The 14,564-nt window shown below is 42.0% G+C and overlaps 1 pseudogene; it reads left to right on the top strand.

Annotated features, from left to right (window-relative positions):
- Nucleotides 1-1,263: 1,263 nt before the first annotated feature.
- Nucleotides 1,264-4,764, top strand: LOC133745987 (uncharacterized; annotated as a pseudogene).
- Nucleotides 4,765-14,564: the final 9,800 nt, after the last annotated feature.

Genomic DNA, 14,564 nt, shown 5'->3' with positions numbered 1-14,564 from the left:
ACATAAATTGGGTCGGGCTTAAATCGTCAGGTACCATTTTGATGTTTTTCAAAGTATAGGTATGAAAATTAATAGTCTGGAAAAGTTTAGACACTGTTTGGACAATTTTCCCTTTCATTTATATCTCACAAAAAAAAAAAAAAAAAAAATCACTCATACTCAGTATTGTGTCATTCCAATTTGAAATGAACTGGGTAAAGCATTGAGAGAAAGACCATTGATCTAAAATTAGGCAGACAGATTACGATGATTCAACGAGGTGATCACTTTGATGCCATTGATAATCATTTTTAGATTGCAGGGTGTTACACACTTGTTGATATATTCAATAACAAGTTTGCAGTCGCCTTCAACTTGGATGTTGGAAACATTATTCTCCAAAGCATAGAATAGGTCATCTCTTACTTTAGAGCTCTTCCTTCAACCATAGGAACAGTGGCAACTCTACTACCCCTGTCGCAGAAACTACTGCTCTCAGGGATAGCCTGGTTGCGGCCAAAGACAAAGGTTTCACAAGAGTTGAAGTTGAAGGAGACTCGAAGCTGGTTATCGATGCAGTTAATGGAGGGGTGACCCCACCTTGGAGGCTGCTCAAATTAATTGAAGACACTAGAACTATTGCAACTTCCTTTTCTCAAATTTCCTTTAAACATATCTTTAGGGAATCAAACTTTGTAGCTGATGCCATTGCAAATTTAGGACATGGGGCTGCTTTTCCTATGTCTTGAAATGATAGGGTTCCTAGTGAGGCTTCTAGTGCCTTATTGTTTGACGTTGTAAACATTGGTTGCCCAAGAGACTTCCTTATTTAAGTATTTTATTTTCATCAAAAAAAAAAAAAAACCATAGGAACAGTGACATGACTAATATTTTTAGAACCAGTTGAGCGAGGGATTACATCTGAGTTTCTGATTACAAAACCAATTTGAAATGAAAATGCTTATATTTTTGTTCAGTAACACTTCGTCACAAGTATATAAAGTTCTTGCATTAAACTTTCAATTGTTTTCCGATGAGCGAGTATTCTTCTATAACTTGGAGAAAAAAACTTGGTGGTTTCGGAAAATGCAAAACGCCCTTACAACCTGTGCCATCGGGCCAACCTGGGCCTTACAGAAAATTGGTGCCCATTACACGTATCTAACCCAAGAAAACAACCCTTCTAAAAAAATAAATAAAAACCCACATATAAAAACACACCAAGTCCTATAAAGGGTTCACATATAAAAACACACCAAGTCTTACTTTGTGTACAAACCCCTCACCATTTCTCTGTTTCCCAAACGCACTCAAAGACTGAGAGAGCAGTGACCAAAGACAAGTAAGTCATCTTCTCCTTTGAATCCATCTCACAGTTCAGAACCTTTATCAGCTTATTTGATGCATGCAGCATTTTCTGGGTAGTGTTTGATATTGATCATTTAGTCTGTTAAAGATGACATCTTTGGAGGGTTTTGAGCCCATAGCTATTTCCCCACAGAAACAAGACCCAGGATGGAAACACTGTCAAATCTACATTAAAACTGGGGACCCAAAAATTGAGTTAAACAAGTGTTTATATTGTGGCAAAGTGTTTCAGGGTGGAGGGATTAATAGGTTTAAATCTCACCTTGCCGGTAGAAAAGGAAATGGTCCCATTTGTGATCAGGTCCCTCCTGATGTTCGAGCTTCCATGTTGCAGTGCTTAGATGAAAAAAAATTGCATCTTTTAGGCACAGAAAGAGTCAAATGGGTGCGAACCCGAGTCGTAGTTTTAGTGAACTAGACAATGTGTTTGCTGAAAATGAAGTTGGAGGGCCCAATTTGATAAATCAAGAGGAAGATGTGGGAATGAGTGTTGATAATGGGATTAGGGTTGGTGATAATCTGACTGATGTGCCTCTTGAGATTGATGATTGTTTTAGGAGTGATGTTCTAGAGGGATTGACTGCTGTGCCTCTTGCAGTAGCTGACTCGTATAAGGGTAATGCTGTAGGGAGAAAAGTTGGAGTACCGAATTTCAGTTTTTTGGAAAATCGAGAGGAGGGCGTTGATAGACGAGTAGGGTGGAGGGGTGGAACTTCTTTTGTAGCTACTACTGCTGGTTTGGGTTCTGGTTCTGCTAATGCTACTAAACTGAGTTATGTCCCAGCTCCTATTCGTAGAGAGGTCGACAATCCATTTTATGAAAACACGCAGGGAAGATCAGTTGGTCATCCCAATTCAGATTTGTTTGAAAATGAAGCAGAAGTTGGCACAAGTAATACAAACGGGAAAAACCGGAAGAGGGTAAGAGATGAAAATGGATCAATAGCTGCCAATGCTGGCACTGTTGGCAGTAATGGTGAAGTTGAAAAACGGTTTCTATATGAAATTCAGGCTCCTCTGGATGCCGTGAAGAACTTTGTTTATTTTCAGCCAATGATTGATGCAATTGCTTCCGGGAATGGAGAGTAAACCACCCTCGTATCATGATCTTCAGGGTTGGATATGAAATAATGTGGTTGAAGAAGTAAAGAATGATATTCATCAGCACACGAATACTTGGGAATGGAATGGTTGCTTTCTTCTAGTAAACCAATTGAACTCCGAAAAGGGTAGAATATTGCTATATTTCTCAGTGTACAGTCCTGAATGAACAACATATTTGAAATCTGTGGATGCTTCCTCATTTATAAATTCTCCAGATGCTTTGAATGAGATTCTTAAGCAAGTGTTGGAAGAAGTTGGAGTTGGGCGTGTTTTGCAAGTAATTACAAATAGTGAAGAGCACTATGTTGTAGCTGGGAAGAGGTTGATGGATACATTCCCTACGCTGTACTGGTCTCCCTGTGCTGCTGCTTGCATAAATTTGATACTTGAGGATTTTGGAAAAGTTGAGTGGATAAAATCTATTATAGAACAGGCTAGATCTGTTACAAGATTTATCTATAAACACGTCATCATTCTGAAAATGATGCGGAGGTATACTTTTGGAAATGACATTGTGAAGCTGGGAGTAACTCGGTTTGCTACAGACTTTATGACTTTGAAACAAATGGCTGACCTTAAATTTAATTTGCAGACTATGGTTACTTCAAAAGAATGGGAAGGTTGCCCTTATTCTCAAACATCAGAAGGATCAGCAATGCTGGATGTATTAAGTAATCACACATTTTGGTCTTCGTGCATTATGATTACTCGATTAACAAATCCACTCTTGCGAATTTTGAGAATTGTTGGTAGCCAGAAGGAGGCAGCAACGGGATATGTATTTGGAGGAATGTATCGAGCAAAAGAAACAATCAAGAGAGAACTTGTCAAGAAAGAAGAATATATGGCTTACTGGAATATTAATATTATGGATTACAGGAGGCAAAAATTATGGGATCTTCCTCTTCATGCTGCTGGTTTTTACCTTAATCCCAAGTTTTTCTATAGCATCAAGGGAGAAATGCACAAGGTGATTATGTCAAAGATGCTTGACTGCATAGAGAAATTGGTTCCAGATTTAAAAGTTCAAGATGAGATTAGCAAAGAGATAAACTTGTACAAAAATGCTGTTGGAGATCTGGGGAGGAATTTGGCCATTAGAGCTAGAGACACTCTGCTTCCCGGTGAGGATCTCTAGTTAGATTGCATCGCTATTTCCAAAACATGGCTTCTGTATTTGCTGGACTGTACAGCAGATATCTAAAGAAGCATATGTATTTTTTCAAGAAAATAGTTTCACGAACCGTGTGCTAATATAATTTTAATCGATAGAATGATAGATACTTAACTGTAGCCAGACCATTGCCTATGTCATTGTAGTTTGACTGTAGGTATTTCATCTTTGGGCTTATTTCTTTAAAACTTCTGTTTGTTTAAACAGCTGAATGGTGGTCTACATATGGCGGTGGTTGCTCAAATATGGCATGTTTTGCAGTTCGTATTCTCAGTCAAACTTGCAGCTTAATTCAGTGCAAGGAGAATCAGATTCCTTTTGACCAGTTGCACAAGACGAGAAACAGCTTAGAGCATCAATATATGGCTTAGTAATTTTGTCTTTGTTCAGTACAACTTGCAACTAAGACAGATGTAAGTAGAAACCAATAGGCTCTATATATGTGTTTTGTAAATGTTAATCTTTTGCTAATCGATTTTCTTACAGGGTTCATAAGAACAAAGAGCATGAGTATGTGGATCCTATATCATTTGACAACACTAGCATTGTTGAAGACTGGGTAACAGAGACCAAAATGTACCTAGAAGACAATGAAAATACTGATTGGAAGGCACTTGATCCGCCCTCTTATAATTCGAGGCTTTTAGAACTTTCAGTGGATGAAGCTGAAGACTTGGGTTCAGGTAACTGAGATTGTATGAATTGTGAATTATATTATTTCATTTATTTTCTTTTTTTATTTTAACTAGAATGTTGGTCAATGTACAGGGTTTGATGATAACGAGATTTTCTTTAACGGATTACAAGTGCTTAAAGAAGAAGGCAGAACTTAATGTCCCTAAGCCGATGGGGCAGAATTCATAGATGCAAATCTTTACGATTGGTGACCACTTAGCTTCAGTTCCATCAAAGAAAAATGCCCCTGTAACAAAGTAGCATATCTAGAGATACTCTCTGTTTCAAAAGGCGTTCTTTTTCAGAGGTATTACTGCAGAAGTTGCTGTCACCATGATGCTCTTATGGCAATAAACAGAACCAGTCTACTTACTAGAGGTCCAAATTGGATACAAGCAAAGCAACTCACTCTCGTTATGGATCTAGATTTTTTATGGTCATAAAAGACTGCAGGAATTATTTTCACAATATTTGCACATTTGTTTGAGGACGCAATATACTTCTCACAAAATGACATAGTTTTCGTAAAATTAAATTATAAGAACTGAGTTGTTGCCTGTGTCTTCATTCTTTGTTTGCTCCAAGAGCCTCACGGCGTTGTTGGTTTAGGACCTCTGGACCTGGAGCACTGCCAGTTAGTGGCGAAACTAAAGGGCACGCTGGTGATAATTGGTAAAATTATAACCTCTGTTTAAGTATATTGGTATTGAGAGAGATTGATGAGAGAAGTGTATTTCATTATAGAGAATAGGAGCCCTATATATAGGGATTACAAAGTGCATAATCTAAGAGTACAAGGATTCCTTATCTAACTTGGAGTAGGAAACCTCTCCTATTACAACTATAGAACTTATCCTAGTTTGACTAGGCACACTAAGTGTCAATATCCTTCAACACTCCCCCTTGTGCCGCTCAAACTTGGTGGTGACGCTTCATCCGTTGCCTCGTTAAAAACCTTGCTCAAGTGAAAAACCCTGTGGGATAAAAATGAACTCGAGGAGGAGAAAAGAGTGCAACACGTCCTTGATCCTTCGAGACTGAGTAACTCCCCCTGATGTCGAAATCTCCCCCTGATTGCTACAATCATGGGAGTTCGGATAACCTTCTTAATCCGATACTCTTCACATGTTTCTCGAAGGTGGATTTAGGTAACGACTTAGTGAATAAGTCTGCTACATTATCCTCTGATCGGATTTGATTCACTTCAATCTTTAGAAGTGATTGTTGTTGCTGATTATAAAAGAACTTAGGCGATATATGCTTGGTGTTGTCGCCCTTGATGAAACCTAACTTCATTTGTTCAATACAAGCTGCATTATCCTCATAAATTCATGTAGGTTCATCTGTGGTAGACTTCAAACCACAACTTCCTTGAATGTGTCGAATTACAGACCTTAGCCATACACATTCACGTACAGCTTCATGTAGAGCAATAATCTCTGCATGATTTGAGGAAGTAGCAACAAGGGTCTGTTTCGTAGACCTCCAAGATATCGCAGTGCTTCCCATGGTAAAGACATAACCTGTTTGGGAGCGACCTTTGTGAGGGTCAGAGAGGTACCCTGCATTAGCAAAACCCATCAAGACATCATTGTCGTTTTGATGGAGGGAGATAGGAGGACGCCGGCCACCATGAGCGGCGGCGGCGGCAACATGGCCGGCGGCCATTCCATGGACGGGGGCGTTTTGCCTTTTGGGGTCTGATCCCAATTTTCCGTCATTCATTTTCTCTCTGTAGGGATAGAATAGGCCCATATCAATCGTACCTCTTAGGTATCGAAAGATGGTCTTTACACCAATCCAATGGCGGCGTGTTGGCGCAGAGCTGTGTCGAGCTAACAAGTTCACTGCGAATGAGATATCCGGTCTTGTGCATTGAGCTAAGTACAATAATGCGCCTATTGCACTTAAATAGGGCACTTCGGCCTCTAAGGGTTCTTCGTCCTCATCCCTTGGACGAAACGGATCTTTTCCGGGCTCAAGACTACGGCCGATCATGGGAGTACTCGCAGGCTTCGCTTTATCTTCATTAAAGCGCCTTAGAATTTTCTGAGTATATGCAGACTGATGGATCAAAATCCCATCACTACGGTGCTCGAGTTCTAAACCGAGACAAAACCGTGTTTTCCCAAGATCTTTCATCTCAAATTCGGATTTCAAGTATTTAGCAGTTTCCTTCAACTCATCTAGAGTTCCAATTAGGTTCATGTCATCGACATAAACTGCTACTATTGCAAATCCGGAACTTGTTCTTTTAATGAACACGCATGGGCATATTTCATTGTTAATATATCCCTTCCCAATCAAGTAGTCACTTAGACGGTTATACCACATCCGTCCAGATTGTTTTAATCCATATAGTGAGCGTTTTAATCTTATTGAAAACGCGCTCCGTGGTTTAGAGCCACTTGATTTGGGTAATTGAAGTCCATCTGGAACCTTCATATATATCTCTGAATCTAGATCCCCATAGAGATATGCTGTAACCACATCCATAAGCTGCATGTCAAGTTTTTCGGAAACTACCAAACTGACAAGGTAGCGGAACGTTATAACGTCCATTACGGGAGAATATGTCTCCTCGTAGTCGATTCCAGGGCGTTGTGAGAAACCTTGCGCCACAAGGCGGGCTTTATATCTTACCACCTCATTTTTCTCATTACGCTTTCTAACAAAGACCCATTTATGGCCAACAGGCTTTACACTTGGGGGTGTCTGCGTTACAGGCCCAAATACCTGTCTCTTTGTTAGTGAATCCAATTCAACCTGGATCGCATCTTTCCATTTAGGCCAATCTGCTCTTCGTTGACATTCTTCAACAGAGCGAGGTTCGATATCATCATATTCTATAATTCCTTTTGCAATATGATATGCGAATGCATCATCAATCGCCATAGAATTTCTATCCATCATCTCATGTACACTAGTGTAATTTATGGAGATCTCTCTATTCTCTGGAGTTGGTTCTGACATTGGAGCGTCCCCCAATGATGTCTCTTGGACATAACCATAATCCGGAACATTCTCATGAGATGGATTATTCACATCGATGATTAATGGATTATTTTGTGCCAAACTCACTTTCTTTCTTGGGCGAGAATCCATCGAACCTATGGGCCTCCCGCGCTTCCTGGCGGGAGCCGTGGGCCTAGCCATAACGTCACCATCATTGAGAGATGGGACGTTGGCGCCATGCTCATGCATTCTTGAGTTGGCGTCATGTCCTCTACTTTTAGGGACATCAATCCTTGCAGGCACGTTTGCAGCAGGTATATGTGATCTCGTCACTTTTGCGATATCAGAAAACGCATCAGGCATCGATTCTGCTACGTTCTGAAGATCGAGAATTCTCCGCACTTCAATTTCGGACTGTGCGGTTCGGGGATCAAGATGAGACAGAGTGGGGACAGACCACGACAATTCCTGTCGTTCCTGTTGAACATTGATGTTCTTATCTCCCCCTAACGACGGGAAGACTGTCTCATCGAAGTGACAATCCGCAAATCTAGCGGTAAAGAGATCGCCTGTCAAGGGTTCTATGTAGCGGATAATCGTTGGAGAATCATAACCAACGTAAACGCCTAATCGTCGTTGAGGACCCATTTTGGTGCGCTGTGGAGGCGCAATTGGCACATAAACGGCGCACCCAAATATGCGTAAGTGTGAGACATTAGGCTCATACCCAGTCACCATCTGGGACGCAGAAAAGGGTTGAGTGGCAGTGGGCCTCAGACGAATAAGCACAGCTGCATGCAATATTGCATAGCCCCAAGCAGAAATAGGGAGATTGGTGCGCATTACCAATGCCCTAGCGACCATTTGTAGTCGTTTAATGGCGGCTTCTGCGAGACCATTTTGGGTGTGAACATGAGGAACAGGATGTTCAACATCAATCCCAATGGACATGCAATAATCATCAAAAGTCTTTGATGTAAACTCTCCAGCATTGTCTAATCTTATAGACTTAATAGGATGATCAGGGTGGTGAGCCCTTAACTTAATGATTTGTGCTAGGAGTTTAGCGAATGCAGCGTTCCTTGTGGACAATAGCATGACATGTGACCAGCGTGTCGATGCATCAACCAATACCATAAAATATCGAAATGGTCCGCATGATGGTTGAATAGGTCCACAAATATCACCTTGGATTCTTTGCAAGAATGGTATATTTTCTTTAGTGTCCTTTGCATAGGATGGTCTCGATCCTAATTTTGCTAAAGAGCAGGCTTTGCAGAACGAATGATGGGCTTTGGAAACAACCAATGAGGATTTTGGTTGAGCCATGAAGTCACAATGGACCTTAGAAGTAAAAATTGGAGGCAAGGGAGCAGGGGTGGCGTCAAAGCCACCCTTGGGCCGCAGGGGGATGGCGGCGCCGACCGGTGATGGCCGGACTTGAGGGGGAAAGGCGCCGTGAGGCGCAGGTGCTCCTCCTTGATCCAAATTTCGAGTTTTACTTCCTTTCGTTCTGAAAAAGGGATGTCCGTGTGAAGTCTTTAATATACGGATCATCATGTCACGACCTGGGTGTCCCAAACGGTCGTGCCAAAGCCTATATGTGTCGGAATCCCATAAATCATCTCTCATGACATGGTTGGATTCAATGACTCGAATAGTGGTTGCGTACAACCCACTAGAGCGACACATAAGTTTCTCTAAGACTCGTTTATGTCCGTAGTCATTAGAGGTGATGCAAAGGAACTCTTGTCCATTCTCACAATGTGTTTCCACATGAAAACCATTGGCTCTTATATCTTTGAAGCTTAATAGGGTTCTTCCTGCCCTAGGAGCGTAAAGAGCTTCGGTGACATTTAAAGTCGTGCCATTTGGTAACATAAATTGGGCTGGTCCTCGACCATGGATCAATCGAGATGATCCAGCCATCGTAGTCACGGAAGATCGAGATGGTGTCATCCATAGAAATAGCTGTCTATTTCGAAGGATAGTATGTGTAGTTGCACTATCCACGAGGCATTCTAGCTCTCCAGGAAACATACTGAAAAATAATAAAGTTCGAATTAAAAATATGTCCAAGACATTGTATAGAACAAATCGAAAACTTTATTAAAATAGCCAATGATTACATCAAAGTTTCTTGACCAAAATCTAATCCAATATAAAAATCAAACCGTAGACAAATCGTAGTCACTCAATCCGTTCGGTAATTTCAATTTAGTTGTGACCAGGTAAGGTAAGGCGAGATTTTGGTGGAGCGTTGCTCACTTTTAAAACCGTTCTCTCAGATCAAACCTTGCCTAGACATCACAAGTACTCTTGAGTACGCCTAGAGGGAAAAAGTTAATACAATAAGTCATTTTATTGATTTAAGGCATAATTGCCATTACATAATTCTTGGAAAAGTAAAGGACTATACTAATCAAAATCTGCAGCATCTTTGTGCAATTCTTTGTCAGATTTGAAGTCCGCTATGGTGAGATTGACGTTGGCATCATCACCATCTTCTTCTATATTTTCGGCAAAATTGGCTTCATGTTCTCTGAAGTCTCTAAATGCCTTGTAATGCGCAGCTAATTGTTTGCTTGCTTTGCATTGTTTGAACCAGTGCTCACTAGATCCACATCGATGACACATGTCATTGTGATTTCCTCCCTTTAATTGAGGTGCATTGTTTGCACTTGGGTGGCGTCCCCTATAGGAGTTGGCGCCATTCCCACGGCCTTGGGTGGTTCCTCCATGTCCTGGAGCCCCACGGCCTCCTCTCCCACGTTGCCATGTATTGCCACGTGATCGTCCTTCATTCTGGCGAGTACCTTCCTTTGTAGGGCGGTTATATGGACCAGAACGTCCGTTGTGTCCCTTATTCTTAGGGTTCCGCTCCTTGCGCCCTCCTTTGGGTGCATCATTATAATTCGCCTCTTGAACGCTCTTAGTTCCTATAGGCCTTGAATTATAATTTCTCACGAGGATATTATCATGTTTTTCAGCTACAGACATTACAGTAATGAGCTGATGAAATCTCGTGAGCCGTCTAGTATCGAATTCCGTTCGATATTGCTTTGAGAGCAAAATTGCTGAGACGGGGAAGGTGGAGAGAGTTTTCTCAATTAGTTCTTGCTCTGTGACGGGTTGTCCACAGAACCCCAACATGGTTTTGAGGCGTAGAACTTCTGAATTATATTCAGCTACAGACTTGAAGTCGGCGAATCGTAGATTGCCCCATTGAACTTTCAAGTCAGGGAGGAGGGTATCCTTGATATTTCCAAATCGCTCTTCTAGCGCGACCCATAATTCTCTAGCATCCTTGATTGCCATGTACTCCAATCGGAGTGATTTATCCATGTGGCGCCTCATCAAGATGAGGGCGGTGGCATTGTTCGTAGCCGTACGCTCAAATATGAGAGTAGGATTAGGAGCTTGAATTAAGGGTAGGATCCCTTTTGAAGTGAGATGGTGCTCAACATCCGTGGCCCAACTATGATATTCCGAGCCAGTTGAGGTAAGTGCAGGAAAGTCAAGTTTCGACATCCTGAAATAAGAAGAAGGAATATATTAGTTTCGGAGTTTAAAACTTCCACGACAACTAAATATTAAGATTTCCGAGCTATGCTACCAAGAAATCGATTTCCAAGAAAATTGGATTAGACCGAAACAATGATGTTTATAAGGTCATAAATCGATGCTTGCGGACGCCCTTAGTCCGAAGTCTTTTACGAACACTCTTAGTTCGTTAATAGCGCGAATCCCCACGATTCGGCTTTGAATCGAACCCACGTTCTATGAAAGGTGGGATGAAGAAGAAGGGAGGTTTTTAAGTCCCCGAGAAAAAGAAAGAATTTCAAATTAGGAACTTTAAAACTTACTCTTTTGGATACTTACTTGTTGGTTTTGGATCACGCGCGTGTCGATGCAGGCGTGATGGGGCGAAGGCTCGCAGCAGGGGCAGTAGGTGCTGCAGTGATATTGCAGCTGCAGCGAGTTGTAGAAGGTGAGAAAAGGAGCTGCTAAGGTAGGTGCGCTGCAGGGGCAGCGATGCAGGGCTGCAGACGCGCGGACGTGTGGGCAAGCAGCAGCGTGCGCAGGGGCGCGGGGACCGGCAGAGACGCGCAGGGCAGCAGGGGCTGCTGTGCGAGGTTGCAGGCGCACGGGCGCGCGGGCTGCAGCGATGTGCAGGAGCTGCGGGGGCAGCAGGCAGTGACGCAGGGCGTGTGGCTGCAGGAGCAACGCGCAGGGCAGCAGGGGCTGCGGTCTTCGGCTAGCACGGGCTAGGAGGCTTCGGCAGTTTTGATGAAGAAGATTTCGGGTTTTTGCTTTGTGGCTATGAGTCGTGCTGATAACGTGTTTAAGTATATTGGTATTGAGAGAGATTGATGAGAGAAGTGTATTTCATTATAGAGAATAGGAGCCCTATATATAAGGATTACAAAGTGCATAATCTAAGAGTACAAGGATTCCTTATCTAACTTGGAGTAGGAAACCTCTCCTATTACAACTATAGAACTTATCCTAGTTTGACTAGGCACACTAAGTGTCAATATCCTTCAACAACCTCTACATACTATCTGCTTCATTGGGCAATTTTGTGTAGGGAGGTCATTGGTCATAGCTGCAGCTCAGATGCATGTGAAGCTATTTTCGATTTGATATGATTTTTTCGTTAGGCCAAGAAGGCAAGAAGTATGAGTAAGAAGGTCGTAGCTGCGGTGCGCTCTTGAAAAATTCTTTCATGCCCTGATAATTTTGTTCAGTATGAAAAAGAAAAGCACAGGCGGGCCTCCCCGGCTCTTTTTGCCTCCGGGAGAGTAAGAAGCTCGAGAACATTGGTAAGGAAAGCAACTCTCCCTCCTGTAGAGGCCTTTATATTTTTCCCAGTGCAAAACACGAGCAATAACCCCCAGCCCATAAACAAATAATGAATCACTAGTCTTAGTCTGGTAATTTCACTTGCCCCTTGTGATAGTCATCTGTTTTGCAAGAGAAGGAGAGGGGTCTTTCCTAATGGATCACTGCTTGTCAAGAACTCAGACACTATAGCCACATTTATTTAATAAATGTTTTCATGGGGTCACATAGTGATTTATCTAATGTTATTCTTTGAAATGCTCCCAAAAATTTACCATTTATAAAGTATGTTGCAAGAACCAACGGCCTCTCTCTAGTACAGTGGTTACCATTCTAATCCGTCCTTATACTACTAAAAAAATGACACAGCATGAGCACTATAGAACGATAAAAAGCCTTGTATTTTGATCGAGGAAAGAAAAAAACAGAAACCATATATTATGTGAACGAAACCCTACTTTCAAGTCGGTTACTTAGACTCCAAGTCATTAGTTTCTATAAATTGGACCATCTCTAAATTCCAAACCATCTGAAACCTTCTCATATCTTCTCCCCTCATCCAAAACCCTAGTTTCTATAAATCATCCATCAAAACCCTACTACTCAACCGAAGCCCTAGTCATTAGTTTTTATAAATTCATCCATCGAAACCCTAGCTACTCATATCTTCTTTCCTCAAACAAGTCTTTCCAAAACCAAGAAAAGCAAGAAATATGCAGCAAGAGCTTGCAATGGAGGAGACCAGAGGCAATCAATTTCCTGGAGAGAGGTTCTGCCCCATGGAGGACGAACTAGTTCTCTTCTACCTTAAGCCCATGTTGAGCGGAGAGAAGGTGCCCGGCAGAAACAGCGTGGTGTTCGACTGCGACCTCTATGGTCACCAAGAACCTTGGGAGATATGGGAGGCCTACAAGACCAGAAGACCAAACGACTTGAGGCTCAACAAGGACATCTACTTCTTCACCCAACACAAGAAGATGAGTTCCACAGACACGCGCATACGCCGGACCGTTGGAAATGGCACCTGGAAGGGCGACGACTCCGGCAAGCCAGTAAAATCTTTGGAGACTGGTCGTGTGGTTGGCTTGAAGAAAAGACTTACTTACAAGAACGAAGCATCGGCGCACAACGGTTGTTGGATCTTGCATGAGTTCTACCTTGATCGATCACTCAGAGACAAGAAACAAAAGGTGAAAGACTATGTTCTTTGTCTGCTACGAAAAAATGGTGAACCCAAAACCAAGATCGAAAAGAAGAGAAAGCAACGTGAAGAGGAAGAGGTTCTTGAAAACAATTATGCCTGTGATGATGGAGAGAACACAAACAAGGAGCAAGAAGAGTTGCTTGAGCCTCAAGCGAAGCGACAACGAAACGTTCCATCCATTGATAATGCACTAGTACTAATGCCATCAGAAGAAGATGCATTCGCAGCTGAGTTAGAAGAGACATTGCCATGTTTTGAAGATGATAATGCACCCTCAGAAGCTGAAGCAATTGGCTTTCAAGGTGAGCAGAATGGGGGACTCCAACAGTACCTTGCTTCCGAGTTTCAATCAGGCCCTTCATTTGGAGACGATCATGGAATACTTAATCCACTACCGGAGGAAGATTTTCTCTGGGAGGAAATGTTAGAACAAATGGGTATGGTAGAAATGGAAGACTTGCTAGTTGTTAATGGTGCGAGTAGTAATATGGATGTGGCGGAAGAGAACGTGCTAAACAGCACCCTTCTTCACACTCCCACATCATCCATGTCTCCGGCCTATGATGGCACTGATATGCCATATTTATCCTTGGAAAATTGTTGCACTGATTCAGCTGGAAGCAACAATGTTTGTGGAGGATCGATTGGCATTCAGGATGGTGCATACTGGCCTGAGTCTATAGTGAAGGCCCCAACTGAAGAGCAACAAAAGACAGCTGATGGAGATTGTTCAGATTGGTTGGAGTCGATCAGTTTTAGTCCTGAGGAAAACAACTTCCTTTGGAGTGAGGTGCAATGGTGTTCGTAGGCTCGTAGCTGAACTTGGCATGCAATATTGCTCTTATTGCCTAGCTCTTAATATTGACAACAATGTCAGTCAATCTAGTTTTGGTTTGTTGTATCGTTTTGAGGAACGTGGTACTCTTTCCTTTGTCCGGGGTTTTATCCCAAAGGGTTTTACCCAGAAAAGGTTTTAACGAGGCCACACAATTTGCATTTCCTCTCCTTTGTAAACTTACAAATTGTAAGCCGGTTCTACACTAATGAAATCTTCAAAGTTTCATTACAAGTAAAAAGAGTCAATATTCGGATTCAACAGTTTTTACATTCCAATATATCCTGTTACATGAAATATGTTAAGCTTATGTCAGTGTTTAAATTTCTTCATATGACTTGCTAGAAGTAAAAATAATCTCTCAGAACTGCTATTGTTCTACTATCTTTCGTTACGATAATCTTTATACACGGTTTCCTTGTTTT

The sequence above is a fragment of the Rosa rugosa genome, chromosome 4 (assembly GCF_958449725.1).
Source record: "Rosa rugosa chromosome 4, drRosRugo1.1, whole genome shotgun sequence".
NCBI lineage: Eukaryota > Viridiplantae > Streptophyta > Magnoliopsida > Rosales > Rosaceae > Rosa > Rosa rugosa.
This window is presented reverse-complemented; position numbering and strand designations above follow the sequence as displayed.